The following is a 10,120-nucleotide window of genomic DNA, read 5'->3' as shown; positions in this document are numbered from 1 at the left end:
GAAATTGGATATGTGTTTCCCGGAAAACGTGAGGGTTGGTGTCACCACAATAACGGCAATATCGATAGTAATGTGTTTCGTCTTCAGAAAATTATTAAATGTTCTGCTATTTTATAGTATGTGAAGATATTGATTTCATATTCTAGGGTTGTGAAGTATCCGTCAGGAGGTTCGAAATGATAAGTCACAAGACCCCTCTTTTTATTTAATTTTTTTCCTGATGGCGCCCAGTCGCTATCTTGAAAGTTTCATCTGTCAATTTCACTTCAAAATGAAGTATTCATGCATTAATTTCATTATGTCAAATTTCAATTTTTCGAATTGACCCGTTCAAAAAATAAAAGAGGGGGCATTAAAGAAATGCTCTGTATTGAAATTATATTTGTATGGAACGTTAACCTTTCCTGAAAATTTGTTAAACTTCACCAGGAAATATAAATATAGAATACTATGAAATTCAGTAAGCTGTTATTGAATAAATATTAGTTTCGAAAACTAAAAAAACACGCTTCAATCGCAAAATGAACTGTGAAAAATAATTCGAAACTCAATCAAGATTGTGTTCAACATCGATGATAAGTCCAATGGCTTGATGACTTTCCATAAGTCTGAAATCAGAATGAATCTACTAACAAAACAAATTAAATTTTTTGTAAAAAAGCGTGGGATGTTTTGAATTATATTTTCATCATGGCTCCAATCTGGCAAAAAGCTCCTAACCAAGTATTCATAGCAATGAATATTCATAACAGTATTCATAACAATGAATATTTGGAACCCCATGATTTTTTTACAACGAAATTAATTTTTTTATGAATAGATTCATTCTGATTTCAGACGTATTGAAAGTCATCAGTTACATCAAACCATAGGACGTATTACCGACTCATTATCTTAAATTATTTTTGAGATATTTTTGATTTTTTATTTCATGTTGCTATTAAAGCGTGTTTTTTTACTTATCAAAATCATTATCAATTTTCCACTTTTCAGTATGGCTTGCTATTTCAAGCACATTCGTTTTAATATCAAATATATTTGCATGCGCAGACAGTGTGGTTTTCTCACTTACTCTCACACAGAGACTGTGTGAGGAAATTATTTAATCATGGCGATCTTGATCAAGATAATGAGATGAATTCATAAAATCATTGTTACCGATTCTTGATAAGTGTTCATACTTTTAAATACAATCGAGTCCAAAGAAGTCGGTTATAAACAAACAAACATACAAACGGAGCTAATGAAAGTGTGTTAATCAAAAAATAAAGATTTTGAATGAAATTAATTTTGATCAAACATCCACATTGAACGAGAAAAATTTTAAAGAGAGATTAGTTTTATGGAAAAAATGAGCTTCTCCATTATTGAGCAAAACATGGGGACAACTCCCAGAGAAATTGAGAAAGATATATATACAATAAAAAATATGATGATATGTTGAGCATACATAACAGTTTCTGGGAAAAGCGATTATCTTGTAGACAATTAAAATGTTGTTGTTTCGAGAGAACCTCCTTAGTGTAATTCCAAGGTAATGTAAAAGTAGTTATTTCCTTCAGTTGGTGATGAAACAACTTTTGTTATATGCTATTCATACATTTATATTTTTCATTGTAGTTATTTTACTTTTTCTTTTCTTCGTTAGTGTTCCACATTTTCTGTTCAATAATGGATGAAGAAAACCAAAGTCTTTTTTCATCACAATTCTATATCCTGTATTTTCCTCCAATAGAATGTTAGGTGTACAATGAGAAATAGCAAATATATCAAGAAAATGGATGTAATAAAGTTCTTTTTTATGGCGTACTCACGTTCAAAATCAGAATGTGGCATGATTATGTGGTTTCCTATATATGCTCATTTATCTCCCATTGGAAGAATTCAGTAAATTTATCCAATTCATCTATTTTAATGTGTTTGGTATATATCTTTCTCAAACAGTGAAGTTCGAGGTGTACTGAGCTGAACCTCAAAACGATGAGCAGTCACAGTCCGTCGCGTATTTCTGATATGTACCCCTATTGGTGGAATCAAATACACCAAGTCACTTGATCACCTTCTCTAGAAGAGAGACAAATCCCCAAGTTTGCAAGTGATGTTCGTGTCTCCAATCAGGCGAATGACTCTTTTCTGGATGGAATTCAGCAGCTTCAGGGTATGCTTATGAGCGGAGCTCCTTACATGAGAACAACATTCCAAAGAAGGTCTGATCTGAGCACTATAAAGCATCAAAAGTTGCTGAGGTGTGTACAGTTTTCTGGTTCGGAACACTGTTCTAAGCTTTTGTAACATTTCCATATGATATGTTATATAACAATATTGATTGTTGTCAAAAATCTCTGTTTATTTCCATAACGCTAGAGACGAATTTTCGTTCTACTTATATTTCGCAAAAACAAATTATTGTGATTTAATCATCTTATAATAATATTCGCTACAACCAAATTTCTTTCAAGAATATTCTCGAATAAAAAAATTGCAATGATTGTAACTGCTTTGAATAATAAATAAAAATATCATACGTGGATGATTAAAAATTTTCTACTGGGTCATAAGTTATTCTAAGTATCTCATCGAACATGTATTTTGGAGGTATTCAAATTTTGATTTTGTAACGTATACATTTTTATTCTATACTTGGACACTTCATTGAGTATACACTGTACCTACATATTTCTATCTACATAGTGAAAATTCACTTTTGAAGTCAGAAATACTCCACAAATCACAAATTCCCTTTATTTGGGACGAATATCCAAGCAACCCTAAGATGCTCTAATATACTCTGATTCCACAACATCGAATGTATACTAAAGTCCATAAAGGGACGCAGGGCAAAGTGGCCGCGGTCACAAAGCCCCAGGTGTGCTCTAGGCCTAGGTGCCCGTTTGCATGGGTTGCTAGGAGACGCTCTCTCTCCCTTCATTCAAAACATTACTGTTCCAATTCTGAATTCAATCGGACGGTCGTAATGTTCCGTTTACATTTCGAATGACAGTAATAACTTTCGATTACCGATATTTTTTCCGATAACGTTCTAAACCCATCATTGCGTAGAGTGGAATTAATGCAGAGTAATTTGTGAGAATAATGATAATTGAATATTATTTAAACAGTCAAATGGCCAACTGGTATTGAATGATTTTCTTCACTTTGTCATTTCAGATATTCATACATCACTGTGTGATTGCTAGAAATATTATTGAATATCATTTATTGGTTGAGAGGGTCATCAGCCGGCTGTAGTTTCCATACGAAAGACAACTGTCAAAAGTCAAGGTGTCTCAATTATCATCGAATGGGTTGAACATCTGTTAAAATATGTTTTTCCGGCAACTATAGCTTATACGAGCATATTGTGCTCTGAGTAGATACATACTTGAATACAAGTATACAAGAAAATGGTTAAGGCTTTCGCGGCTGAGGTTTTCAGTGTCACTATTTTCCGGGTTTGAGGCCGTAGAGGTTTATGACTGGATGGTACGGCTGCCTAACGCGTACTTATGTTGACTCCGCAAGTAGTTTGGTATGCTAATACCTGCATCTAGATTAGGTAAATTACATAAACTGTATTGATGTTGATGCAGGTAGTCTGTGTTCGTTGACCCTTTTCAACCTGCCGTCATTATGTTTGCTATTCTTGAACTTCTTAGAATAGGATTCCACATTTGATTGAGGTTCACAGCTTATTTTCTATTCAAATTATCCGTACATCGAATCTGTGAAGACTAAAGAGAGTGCGGGGATGTCACAGTTGTATCCTCTCCTCAATCGCAAGAGCCAGATAAGTCCTAAAAACAATGTCTTACTCTACAAGACTGTGTTTAAACCTATTATAATATATGGCTCAGGAGTCTGGGGATTCGCATCTCCGCGAGGTGAGGTCCACTGGCTAGTGGCAATAAGTTCCGTGTTTTCAAACAGAATCCTGTGGTTTCCTTCACTGAGTGCATGTTCTGCCACAGCTGAATTGTCCGTTTGGCCTAGTCTGCAGTTTTTATTTCATGCTTCTTCAGCCTTGTTCCCATGGATCGTTTGGTGTTTCCCATGTACACCTTTGCATTGGAGAATTGTTAGATACAATGTGGCAATGTTTAGTATTTTTTTACGTAATTCATAAATGATAATTATAGATCTTCCTTTCTGAAGATCCAAAAATATGCCTAGTTGCAATGTAAGACCGAACAAAATATAATAAATATACATGTATTCCAAAATTCAGCATCGGCAGCCAAACTCTCTACAGGTGTTCAAGCTAGATGAAATTTTGCGATTAGTGAAATCCGAGAGTGACAATGAGTCAGAATTGTGTTTCAAATATAAATATTCGTGGGTGTACCATATAAATTAATTGTGTTTCATTATTTCATAAAAACATGGATTACTATCCAGGTAAGGTGGAATAAACGAAGCAGCGGGCGGTACAGGGCCGCCTGATGAAGTGCAAAAAATACTAACAGAAGATACGGAAAAAAGGAGTTCAAATATGATCGATCTAGACAATAGAAGAAGACCATGGGATAAAGGTCCGCATTGCATTTTTGTTGAGCATAAGGATAAAATATCGGAAGATTGTTTCCCATAAAATTAAATAATTTTTGGATGATTCATAACCAATTCAAGAATAACGTACTCGATATCAAATCAGTAGGAGTTGAAAGACTTAAAGTTATTTTGTATTTCATTAAAGCAGTCAATGGTCTTGTAAATTATGAAACTATCACAAAAAAGACCTGACTGCATATATACCCAAATTCTACACCCAGAAAAAGGAGATCATCAGAATGGTGGACACCTTTTCCTCAGAAAAGTACCTCGGCAAGCAATTATTTCTTCTTATGGAAGCCTATAGAATGAAACTAAAAATCGTAGATAAGAATGGCAAAGAGGTTTATGTCGATCGGAGGTAGTGCACTTTCCGAGTGTTCTACACAAGTGAATATAAAAATTAATCTGATAAACTTTGTGGTTGAATCATATCTTCATTCAGTAGTTCAATGTTTCAAATGTCTGAGATACGGACACACGACCAGACAATGTATACCCAAACAACAACGCTGTCGTATTGCTATGAAACTCATCCAAAAGATGAACAATGCCAGAAAGGATCATACTGCATTTATTGTAGAAGTAATGATCATACTTCCATATCTAAGAAGTGTTCTCTTTTTTCTCAGCAAAACAGGGTTCAGTGATGAGCCCCATTTTATTCAACGTGTATACATCTGAATTATACAACATGTTTGATAATTCCATCGAAATGAAAAGAGAAATAAAAATTTCTATGTTCTTCACCACTTTTAATTGTAACTAACGTTACTGCTGTTTCGTCCTATATGGACATTTTCAAAATGTCCATCAAAGTTATACAGTATGCAGATGATTTTTGTATATACTCGCTTCGTAAGTCGTACGGTGAATGTGCATCGGACCTGAAATGGATAATGTACTTACTGCCTGAAGAATTGGCTCACACAACATGGTTTAACATTTTTCACCAAAAAACCATGTGGTATCGACATACCAATGAAGCACGAGCATAAGTATCCGGGTATGGTTTTGGACAGAAAACTAACCTTGACGTCTCATACCAAGCATGTGCAAAAAATGTAAAGAAGGCATAAACATGTTAAGATGTGTAGCAAACACTAAGCGAAGTACAGATTCAAAAACAGTACTAATGTTTTATAGAGCTTATGTACGCTCTATCGTCGACTATGGATGAATGTTGTATGGTTCATCATCTTCCAAGAATTTAACCTCTATAGATGGAATTCAGTAAAGAGCAATTGAAATATGTATAGGAGCACTTAAATCTTGTCCATGTCTAGCACAAGAGCCACCTCAACATATAAGAAGACAATTCTTGGCACGCAAGATGTTAGTCGAAAAAATTAGGTTCTCAGATGCCTTCATTGAGATTAAGTCTATCGGAGCCTTGCCAACAACCGGTATGTTTCCTCTATATTGTCTTAATTCACAAGAAATAGTGCAGTTAGGTACTGGATGTGCTTTTTACTTTTTATTCACCGAAGTGGCTCCCAAAGTCTGAATATATACTGATGCATCTATTTACACAGCTGAGGTTTACAAGATAGAGAGGGCATTACTGTTGATAACAAGCAACAGGGTGAGCGAATCAATTATCGTGTCAGATTCTAAATCGGCACTAGATTCTATCAGTCATCCAATAATGGAAAAATATGATAATGTATTGCTTTGCAACATCAGAAGACACATACATTCTATCATTTCTTCTTTAGGTAGAGTTAGATTTGTTTGGGTGAAAGGTCATGCAGGAATAATGAGCAATGACTTGGTTGATCGCGCAACTAAAGAAGCTACCCACTTAAGTGAAAAAGAAAATATATCTCTTGACCTGATAGCTAATAAAAAAAAAATAGCGAGATAATTGGCATAACTATAGTATCAAATCTAATAATCCTTATACTCTGATTCACCATATTCTTCCCAAGACAATTCCACATATTGAATTATATACAGAATCAAGGTTTCATGCCGTCATAATAACACGGCCCAAACTCAATCACGTAAGTTTTCCCGCACATTTATTTAGAATAGGCGCACACAATACTAGCTTATGTACATGTGATGATACGTCTGTAGCCGATTCGAACCATTTATTTTTTGCATGGAAAAACCATGTTCAAGAAACACAAAACCTACTGTCCACTCTTACATCCCTCAATATTCAACTCCCGGTAAACATCATAAGCCTTCTAGTGATGGAAGACAAGTTGATCTTCTTCTAAATTGTGACATACAATATTTTCAAGATATTGTTGAATGATACATTTGAGTTACCCGAATATTTATCAACATCACTAAGTATTTCAAGAGAAATGTAACCCATCCATCGACTTCCAAAATATTATCTAGTTTTATATGATGTAATCACCCGATACTCCATAAAAATCTAATAACGTATTGCAGTAACACATTATCGTTTGTTCTTCACTAAATAGTTTACAAAATCCAACACACGTTCAACCATACAATAGCTTTTGCAGTCGTGTTTATTAACTTTCAGTCAAAAGCTAACAACTATATGTTATTCAAATACGATATATATTTTTATGGGTCTGCACGTGACCATGTGTCACTGATATTCTCAGCAAATTTCGTATATTCATTATGACAAAAACATGAATCATGTTTGTACTGAATAAGTAAACAAGACAAGGTGATAACTAAGTGAGGGTTGACAATGATCAAAGCCTTTCCTATAATTAAACAAAGAAATGGAATGATTCTGTTCTTTGTATACAGACAATTTTAAGAAAAAAAGTCTATATGAACTTTTGTCCGAAAATGCTTCATTTCGGAGATACGGGGTGTTGGAATTGATTTTTTTTTTCGCTTTTTGAAAATAACTCTTGCAAAAAATAAGTTATTTGCACGAAATTCGGGACCCGGGGAAATCATAGTTTCGTATTAATTTTCATGTAACATCTAGAGAGTGCTGCGGTCGCTGTCATAATTTATTTCAAATTGCCCTAACTTTTTTGACAGTAAACTTTTGGCACTTTTCATGAAAAAACCTAATTCCCACACCTTTTACAAGTGAAAAAGGTTCACCTCAACAACGCTGGAGGTGATCGTTTAGAGATATTCACAATTTTCTATATCGATTCATATTACTTTATAGCCAAATTTGATTTTAATTGGAGGAGGCGGTTCTCGAAGAAATCAGTGAACATCATGAGACAAGTAAAAGAAAAATAAGTCGAACTTTAAATGTGAGTCGCATGACAGTTGCTCAATGGCTGCCGAGAAAAGTCGAACAACATCCGCAAATTTTATCGAAAATCCTCTTCACAGATGAGGCTAATTTTTCAAGAAATGGTATCATGAACTTCCATAACAACCACATCACCAAGACAGATTATCTTTTAATGTACGGGCAGGCATGATTGGGGAATATTTAATTGGGCCCTGTTTTTTCCCTTACGTTTGTATGGAGATGCTTACCTACATTTTTTGGAACACGAGCTTCCATAACTTATGGAAGCTCGTGTTCCGAAATCACTTTTGGTTTATGCGCGATGGAGCTCCTGCTTATTTTAGTGTGGTAGCAAGGAATTTTCCAGGCGTAGCATATCACCGATGTAAGGAGAAGAGGAGGCACTGAGCATTGGCCTCCGAGGTCACTGGACCTCAATCCCGTCGATTTTTCCTTTTGGAGACACCTAAAATCACTAGATTATGTCAACCCCATTGAAAACTAGGAAATATTGTGGGATCGCATCATAGCTTGCTGCAAAATGATAAGAAACACTCCGGGTATTTTTCAACGGGTGCGGAATTCTTTGATGAGGCGAGCAGAAGCTCATATTACTGCAGGGGTTTGTCACTTTGAACAGTCGTTGTATTCGTTTAATTTCCTAATAAATAACATAGTACTTCTACGAATTATTTTTTTACAAACTCCGAAATGTAGTACTTTCTAATTGAATAATTGAACCTGATTTTTTTTTTAATTTGGATTGAGTAAGCAATTCGATAATGCTCGGTTTAGAAGAAGTCTGTACGGGTATACTGCGTACAAAGTTTGATGAAAATAACTGAAATTGCAAAAAACTTATGACAAAAACCTACCATGTTTTGAAAAAATTTCAACAATCTGTATTCCGAAAACGAATCATTCTTCCTCAAACATTTTATAGAAAAAATTTGTTTATTTTGACGAGATCCAACACATACTTAGTTTTTGTAATGTTCTCAGCAACTTCACTTAGCGCCCCAATACGAGCTAAGTAATATGCCTCGATATGGAAAATTGTGAATATCTCGAAAACGATCACCTCCAGCGTTGTTGAGGAGGTGTTTTTTTTTTTACTTGAAAAAGGTGTGGAAATTAGGTTTTTCCATGAAAAGTACCAAAAGTTTACTGTCAAAAAAATTAGGACAATTTGAAATAAATAATGACAGCGTACGCAGCGCCCTCTAGATGTTACAAGAAAATTGATACGAAATTATGATTTCCCACGTCAAGAAAGTCCCGGGTACCGAATTTCGTGTAAATAACTTATTTTTTGCCAGAGTTATTTGAAAAAAAACAAAAAAATTCAATTTCAACACCCCGTATCTCCGAAACGAAGCATTTGTGGACACAAGTTCATATAGACTTTTTTTCTTGAAATTGTATCAGGAATACGTCACTTGAATATTTTAACGTACTTATGTTACACCCTCTATTTAACTCATATCATGGAAAATGATTATCACAGTTGAATCACGTTATTCAATCAATTTCTACCATTGTTTAATATATGAGTCAGTATTTTCCCAGACCTCAAAGAAAATGCATGGAAAGCAAATACAAGAGCAGTTTCCGTCGTGAACAAAGCCACTGAAGATCTATCGTCTAGCCTGACGATATGCCCTTTGTGAACCCCTGTTTCCGAAGCACCCTGCTGAATGCCGCATCGGAAACTACTCATTATCTTTTGAGTTGTCACACGAAAGGCCTTATGAGACTGATTTCTCTTTAGCTGAATATCACGGGCCTTCTCCGTTAATCAGCAATGTTTATATATTTTTTTTGTGAAAGAAGAAAATGAGTTTCTACTCAGATTCTAAATAGGTATATTTCTCAAAAGAGATTAGTTTCTACCCCTTATGAATTTTCAGTTAATCCTGGCAAAAATTCCAACAGAAATGTTCATCTCTGGAAAAAATATTGTTATTGAACAGAAATACCTAGCAAATGTTTGTAGTAGAAGAAAGTGATTCTAAAACTCTTTCACCCACTGGAATAAAATACACCACACTTTGATATATTGTTCTGATTTTTTCACGTGAAGTCATGTTCTAGAAGTGATTATTATGCCACATTTCAATATAAACATTTGTAGACAAACAATTTAAGATCACTTTTCACTGGAGATAAAAAAATCTCTTTGACAATTTTTATTTCTCTAACACTTAACTACTGTTAAGTGTTATTGAGAATCAGCTCAACAATTATCAGGTTATTGTGGAAGGAATCGATAGAAATATATGTTTCACACATAAGTGATATCATTTTTTGTGTGAAAATAACTCACATTGATAATTAATATGAAAGTTACAAGGAATTTTCTTCTGTAACCAT

The sequence above is a fragment of the Leptinotarsa decemlineata genome, unplaced genomic scaffold, assembly GCF_025532065.1.
Source record: "Leptinotarsa decemlineata unplaced genomic scaffold, Ldec_3_MD MMD2_tig00026345_RagTag_RagTag, whole genome shotgun sequence".
Taxonomy (NCBI): Eukaryota; Metazoa; Arthropoda; class Insecta; order Coleoptera; family Chrysomelidae; genus Leptinotarsa; species Leptinotarsa decemlineata.
Note: the sequence above shows the minus strand (reverse complement) of the source record.